This window comes from Calypte anna, chromosome 11 (assembly GCF_003957555.1).
Source record: "Calypte anna isolate BGI_N300 chromosome 11, bCalAnn1_v1.p, whole genome shotgun sequence".
In the NCBI taxonomy this organism is placed as follows: Eukaryota; Metazoa; Chordata; class Aves; order Apodiformes; family Trochilidae; genus Calypte; species Calypte anna.
The window spans coordinates 2,821,397-2,828,945 of record NC_044257.1 but is presented as its reverse complement, the minus strand read 5'-3'; the positions used below and the strand labels follow the sequence as shown (position 1 = coordinate 2,828,945).

General features: G+C 49.6%; 1 long non-coding RNA gene across 1 annotated transcript; it reads left to right on the top strand.

Annotated features, from left to right (window-relative positions):
• The first annotated feature begins 1,203 nt into the window (after positions 1–1,203).
• Positions 1,204–5,190, top strand: LOC115598939. The gene is made up of 3 exons (XR_003988025.1): positions 1,204–1,254; positions 4,369–4,386; positions 5,156–5,190. It is a non-coding gene; the product is annotated as an uncharacterized LOC115598939 (long non-coding RNA).
• Positions 5,191–7,549: the final 2,359 nt, after the last annotated feature.

Sequence of the window (7,549 nt, the reverse complement as noted above, 5' to 3'; positions counted from 1 at the left end):
AAGTTTGTGTTTTACCATAAATCTTGAATCTAACAGCCCGAAGCGGCCATTTTCCCCTATCGCTGAATGGGGGTAAATAAATTCCGAACATTCAGGACTGGCAAACAAATGCAAAGAGTGGGCACCAAAAACTTTGGTTGTCCCTAACCCTCACTTGGAACCCTATTCACAGCACCACCAACAGTCGGCCTACAGTTTTGCATTTTACCAAAAACCTTCAATATACCAGCCCGAAGCGGCCATTTTTCCCTATCGCTGAATGGGGTCCCAAAAGTCCGAATGGTCTAGACTGGCAAACAAATGGAAAGAGTGAGCACCGACAACTTTGGCTGGCCCTAACCCTCACATGGAACCCTACCCACATCACCACCAACAGTTGGCCTATAGGTGTGAAATTTGCCACAAACCCTGAATATACCAGCCCGAAGCGGCCATTCTCCCCTATCGCTGAAGGGGGCCCAAAAAAGTCCGAACGGTCGGGACTGGCAAACAAATGCAAAGAGTGACCACCGAAAACTTTGATTGGCCCTAACCTTCACATAGAACCCTACCCACAGCACCACCAACAGTCGGCCTACGGATTTGCGTTTTGCCACAAACCTTGAATCTACCAGTCCAAAGTGGCCGTTTTCCCCTATCGCTGAATGGGGTCCCAAAAGTCTGAACATTCAGGACCAGCAAACAAATGCAAAGAGTGACCACCGAAAACTTTGGTTTGCCCTAACCCTCACATGGAACCCTACCCACAGCACCACCAACAGTTGGCCTACGGATTTGCGTTTTACCAAAAAGCTTGAATCTACCAGCCCGAAGCGGCCATTCTCCCCTGTCGCTGAATGGGCTAAATAAATTCCGAACGTTCGGGACTGGCAAACAAATGCAAAGAGTGACCACCGAAAACTTTGGTTGGCCCTAACCCTCACATGGATCCCTAACCACAGCACCACCAACAGTCGGACTAAGGGTTTGTGTTTTATCACAAACCTTCAATCTACCAGCCCGAAGCGGCCATTCTCCCCTATCGCTGAATGGGGTCCCAAAAGTCCAAACGGTCGGGACTGGTGAACAAATGCGAAGACTGACCACCAAAAAGTTTTACTGGCACTAACCCTCACATGGAACCCTACCCACAGCACCACCAACAGTCGGCCTACGGGTTTGCGTTTTGCCACAAACCTTTAATCTGCCAGCCTAAAGCGGCCGTTTTCCCCTATCGCTGAATGGGGCCCAAAAAAGTCAGAATGGTCGGGACTGGTAAACAAATGTAAAGAGTGACCACCGAAACGTTTTGCTGGCACTAACCAATACATGGAACCCTACCCACAGCACCACCAACATTCGGCCTATGGGTTTGCGTTTTGCCACAAACCTTTAATCTACCAGCCATGAGCGGCCATTCTCCCCTATCGCTGAGTGGGGTCCCAAAAGTCCGAACGGTAGGACTGGCAAACAAATGCAAAGAGTGACCACCAAAAACTTTGATTAGCCCTAACCCTCACATGGAACCCCACCCACAGCAGCACCAACAGTCGGCCTATAGCTTTGTGTTTTAATAGAAATCTTGAATCTACCAGCCCGAAGACGATATTCTCCCGTATCGCTGAGTGGGGTTCCAAAAGTTCGAATGGTCGGGAGTGGCAAACAAATTCAGAGTGACCACTGAAAACTTTGGTTGGCCCTAACCCTCACATGAAACCCTACCCACAGCTCCACCAACAGTCGGCCTACAGCTTTGCGTTTTACCAAAAAGCTTGAATCTACCAGCCTGAAGAGGCCAATTTCCCCTGTCGTTGAATGGGGTTAAAAAAACTCCGAACGGTCGGGACTGGCAAACAAATGCAAAGAGTAACCAACGAAAACTTTGGTTGGCCCTAACCCTCACAAGGAACCCTACCCACAGCACCACCACAGTCGGCCTATGGCTTTGTGTTTTACCACAAACCTCGAATCTACCAGCCTGAAGCGGCCATTCTCCCCTATCGCTGAATGGGCTAAATAAATTCCGAATTTTCGGGACTGGCAAACTAATGCAAAGAGTGACCACTGAAATCGTTGGTTGGTCCTAACCCTCCCATGGAACCCTACCCACAGCACCACCAACAGTCAGCCTACGGATTTGTGTTATACCACAAAACTTGAATCAACCAGCCTAAAGCGGCCATTTTCCCCTATCGCTGAATGGGTTCCCAAAAGACTGAACGGTCAGGACTGGCAAGCAAATGCAAAGAGTGACCCCCAAAAAGTTTTACTGGCCCTAACCCTCACATGGAATCCTACCCACAGCAGCACCAACAGTCGGCCTACAGGTTTGCGTTTTGCCACATACCTTGAATCTGCTAGCCTAAAGCGGCCATTTTCCCGCATACCTGAATGGGGTCCCAAAAGTCCGCAGCGTCGGGACTGGCAAACAAATGCAAAGAGTGACCACTGAAAACTTTGGCTGGCCCTAACCCTCACATGGAACCCTACCCACAGCACCACCAACAGTCGGCCTACGGCTTTGTGTTTTACCACAAACCTTGAATCTACCAGCCCGAAGCGGCCATTTTCCCCTATGGCTGAGTGGGGTCCCAAAAGTCCGAATGGTCAGGACTGGCAAACAAATGCAAAGAGTGAGCACTGAAAACTTTAGTTGGCCCTAACCCTAACACGGAACCCTACCCACAGCACCACCAACAGTCGGCCTACAGGCTTGCGTTTTACCACAAACCTTCAATCTACCACCCCGAAGAACCCATTGTCCTCTATCGCTGAGTGGGGTCCCAAAAGTCTGAACGGTCGGGACTGGGAAATAAATGCAAAGAGTGACCACTGAAAACTTTCTCTAGCCCTAACCCTCACATGGAACCCCACCCACAGCACCACCAACAGTCAGCCTATAGCTTTTTGTTTTATCACAAACTTTGAATCTAGCAGCCAGAAGCTGCCATTTTCCCCTAACACTGAATGGGGCCCAAAAAAGTCCGACCGGTCACGACTTGAAAACAAATGCAAAGACTAAACACCAAAAAGTTTTGCTGGCACTTACCCTCACATGGAACCCTGCCCACAGCACCACCAACAGCTGGCCTACGGATTAGTGTTTTACCACAAACCTTGAATCTATCAGCCCGAAGTGGCCATTTTTCACCATATCTAAATGGGGTCCCAAAAGTCCGAACGGTCTGGACTGGCAAACAAATGCAAAGAGTGACCACCAAAATGTTTCTCTGGCATTTTGGCCAAATGGAAAGACTGAGCACTTAAAACTTTGGCTGGCCCTAACCCTCACATGAAACCCTACCCACAGCACCACCAACAGTCGGCCTACGGGTTTGGATTTTACCAGTAACCTTGAATCTACCAGCCCGAAGCGGCCATTTTCCCCTATCGCTGAATGGGGTCAAAAACTCCGAACGGTCGGGACTGGCAAACAAATGCAAAGAGTGACCACTGAAAACTTTGGTTCGCCCTAATTCTCACATGGAACCCTACCCACAGCACCACCAACAGTCGGCGTACGGCTTTGTGTTTTACCACAAACCTTGAATCTACCAGCCCGAAGCGGCCATTGTCCCCTATAGTTGAGTAGGGTCCCAAAAGTCCGAACGGTCGGGACTGGCAAACAAATGCAAAGAGTGACCACCAAAATGTTTCTCTGGCATTAACCCTCACATGGAACCCTACCCACAGCACCACCAACAGTCGGCCTACGGCTTTGTGTTTTACCACAAACCTTCAATCTACCAACCTGAAGCGGCCATTCTCCCCTATCGCTGAATGGGTTCCCAAAAGTCCGAACGGTCGGAACTGGCAAACAAATGGAAAGAGTGACCACCAAAATGTTTCTCTGGCAGTAACCCTCACATGGAACCCTACCCACAGCACCACCACCAGTTGACCTACGGATTTGCGTTTTACCACAAACCTTGAATCTACCAGCCCGAAGCGGCCATTTTCCCCTATCGCTGAATGGGGTCCCAAAAGTCCAAACGGTCGGGACTGGCGGATAAATTCAAAGAGTGACCACCAAAAACTTTGGTTGGCCCTAACCCTCACATGGAACCCTACCCACAGCACCACCAACATTCGGCCTACGGCTTTGTGTTTTACCACAAACCTTCAATCTACCAACCTAAAGGGGCCATTCTCCCTTATGGCTGAGTGGGGTCCCAAAAGTCCGAATGGTCGGGACTGGCAAACAAATGGATAGAGTGACCAATGAAAACTTTGGTTGGCCCTAACCCTCACATGGAACCCTATTCTCAGTACCACCAACAGTCGGCCTACGGGTTTGCGTTTTACAACAAACCTTGAATCTACCAACCCGAAGCGGCCATTTTCCCCTATCGCTGAATAGGGTCAAAAAACTCCGAACATTCAGTAAAGGCAAACAAATGCAAAGAGGTACGACAGAAAACTTTGATTGGCCCTAACCTTCACATAGAACCCTACCCACAGCACCACCAACAGTCGGCCTACGGCTTTGTGTTTTACCACAAACCTTGAATCTACCAGCCCGAAGCGGCGATTTTCCCTTGTTGCTTAATGGGGTCCCAAAAGTCCGAACATTCGGGACTGGCAAACAAATGCAAAGAGTGACCACCGAAAACTTTCACTGGCCCTAACTTTCAAATAGAACCCTACCCACAGCACCACCAACAGTCGGCCTACGGCTTTGTGTTTAACCACAAACCTTCAATCTACCAACCTGAAGCGGCCATTCTCCCCAAATCGCTGAATGGGGTCCCAAAAGTCCGAACGGTCGGAACTGGCAAACAAATGGAAAGAGTGACCACCAAAATGTTTCTCTGGCATTAACCCTCACATGGAACCCTACCCACAGCACCACCACCAGTTGGCCTACGGATTTGCGTTTTACCTCAAACCTTGAATCTACCAGCCCGAAGCGGCCATTTTCCCCTATCGCTGAATGGGGTTCCAAAACTCAGGACGTTCGGGACTGGAAAACAAATGCAAAGAGTGACCACTGAAAACGTTGGTTAACCCTAACCCTCACATGGAACCCTACCCACAGCACCAACAACAGTCGGCCTACAGGTTTGTCTTTTACCATAAATCTTGAGTCTACCAGCCCGAAGCAGCCATTTTCCCCTATCGCTGAATGGGGTCAAAAAACTCCGAACGGTCGGGACTGGCAAACAAATGCACAGAGTGACCACTGAAAACTTCGGTTGGCCCTAACCCTCACATGGAACCGTACCCACAGCACCACCAACAGTCGGCCTACGGCTTTGTGTTTTACCACAAACCTCGAATCTACCAGCCCAAAGCGGCCATTCTCCCCTATCGCTGAATGGGCTAAATAAATTCCGAATTTTCGGGACTGGCAAACTAATGCAAAGAGTGACCACTGAAAACGTTGGTTGGTCCTAACCCTCCCATGGAACCCTACCCACAGCACCACCAACAGTCGGCCTACAGGTTTGCGTTTTACCAAAAAGCTTGAATCTACAAGCCGGAAGCGGCCATTTTCCCCTATCGCTGAATGGGTTCCCAAAAGACCGAACGGTTGGGACTGGCAAACGAATGCAAAGAGTGACCCCCAAAAAGTTTTACTGGCCCTAACCCTCACATGAAATCCTACCCACAGCAGCACCAACATTCGGCCTACGGGTTTGCGTTTTCCCACATACCTTGAATCTGCCAGCCTAAAGCGGCCATTTTCCCGCATAGCTGAATGGGGTCCCAAAAGTCCGCATCGTCGGGACTGGCAAACAAATGGAAAGAGTGACCACCAAAATGTTTCTCTGGCATTAACCCTCACATGGAACCCTACCCACAGCACCACCAACAGTCGGCCTACGGGTTTGTGTTTTACCACAAACCTTCAATCTACCAACCTGAAGCGGCCATTCTCCCCTATCGCTGAATGGGTTCCCAAAAGTCCGAACGGTCGGAACTGGCAAACAAATGGAAAGAGTGACCACCAAAATGTTTCTCTGGCAGTAACCCTCACATGGAACCCTACCCACAGCACCACCACCAGTTGACCTACGGATTTGCGTTTTACCACAAACCTTGAATCTACCAGCCCGAAGCGGCCATTTTCCCCTATCGCTGAATGGGGTCCCAAAAGTCCAAACGGTCGAGACTGGCAAACAAATGGAAAGAGTGACCACTGAAAACTTTGGTTAACCCTAACCCTCATATGGAGCCCTACCCACAGCACCACCAACAGTCGGCCTATGGCTTTGTGTTTTACCACAAACATTCAATCTACCAACCTGAAGCGGCCATTCTCCCCTATGGCTGAGTGGGGTACCAAAACTCAGAATGTTCGGGACTGGCAAACAAATGTAAAGAGTGACCACCGAAAATTTTGGCTGGCCCTAACCCTCACATGGAACCCTACCCACAGCACCACACACAGTTGGCCTACGGGTTTGCGTTTTACCACTAACCTTGAATGTACCAGTCCAAAGCGGCCATTTTTCACTATATCTAAATGAGTTCCCAAAAGTCCGAACGGTCTGGACTGGCAAACAAATGGAAAGAGTGAGCATTTAAAACTTTGGCTGGCCCTAAAGCTCACATGGAACCCTACCCACAGCACCACCAACAGTCGGCCTACGGCTTTGTGTTTTACCACAAATCTTCAATCTACCAGCCTAAAGCGGCCGTTTTCCCCTATCGCTGAATGGGGCCCCAAAAACTCCGAAAGGTCAGGACTGGCAAACAGATGCAAAGAGTTACCACCAAAAAGTTTTGCTGGCCCTAACCCACACATGGAATCCTACCCATAGCGCCACCAACAATCGGCCGACCGATTTGCGTTTTACCACAAAACTTGAATCTACCAGCCCGGAGCGGCCATTTTCCTGTATCACTGAATGGGATCCCAAAAGTCCTAACATTTGGGACTGGCAAACAAATGCAAAGAGTGACCACTGAAAAGTTTGGTTGGCCCTAACCCTCACATGGAACCCTACCCACAGCACCACCAACAGTCGGCCTACGAGTTTGTGTTTTACCAAAAACCTTGAATCAACCAGCCTAAAGTGGCCATTTTACCCTATAGCTGAACAGGGCCCAAAAAAGTCCGAACGGTCAGGACTTGCAAACAAATGCAAAGAGTGACCACCAAAGAGTTTTGCTGGCACTAACCCTCACATGGAACCCTACCCATAGCACCACCAAGAGTAGGCCTACGGCTTTGTGTTTTACCACAAACCCTCAATCTACCAACCTGAAGCGGCCATTCTCCCCTATCGCTGAGTGGGGTCCCAAAAGTCTGAATGGTCGGGACTGGTAATCATATGCAAAGAGTGAGCACCGAAAACTTTGGCTGGCCCTAACCCTCACATGGAACTCTACCCACAGCACCACCAACAGTCGGCCTACGAGTTTGCATTTTACCACAAACCTTGAATCTATCAGCCCGAGGCGGCCATTTTTCCCTATATCTAAATGGGGTCCCAAAAGTCCGAACGGTCTGGACTGGCAAACAAATGGAAAGAGTGGGCACCAAAAACTTTGGCTGGCCCTAAACCTCACATGGAACCCTACCCACAGCACCACCAACAGAAGTCCTACGGATTTGGATTTT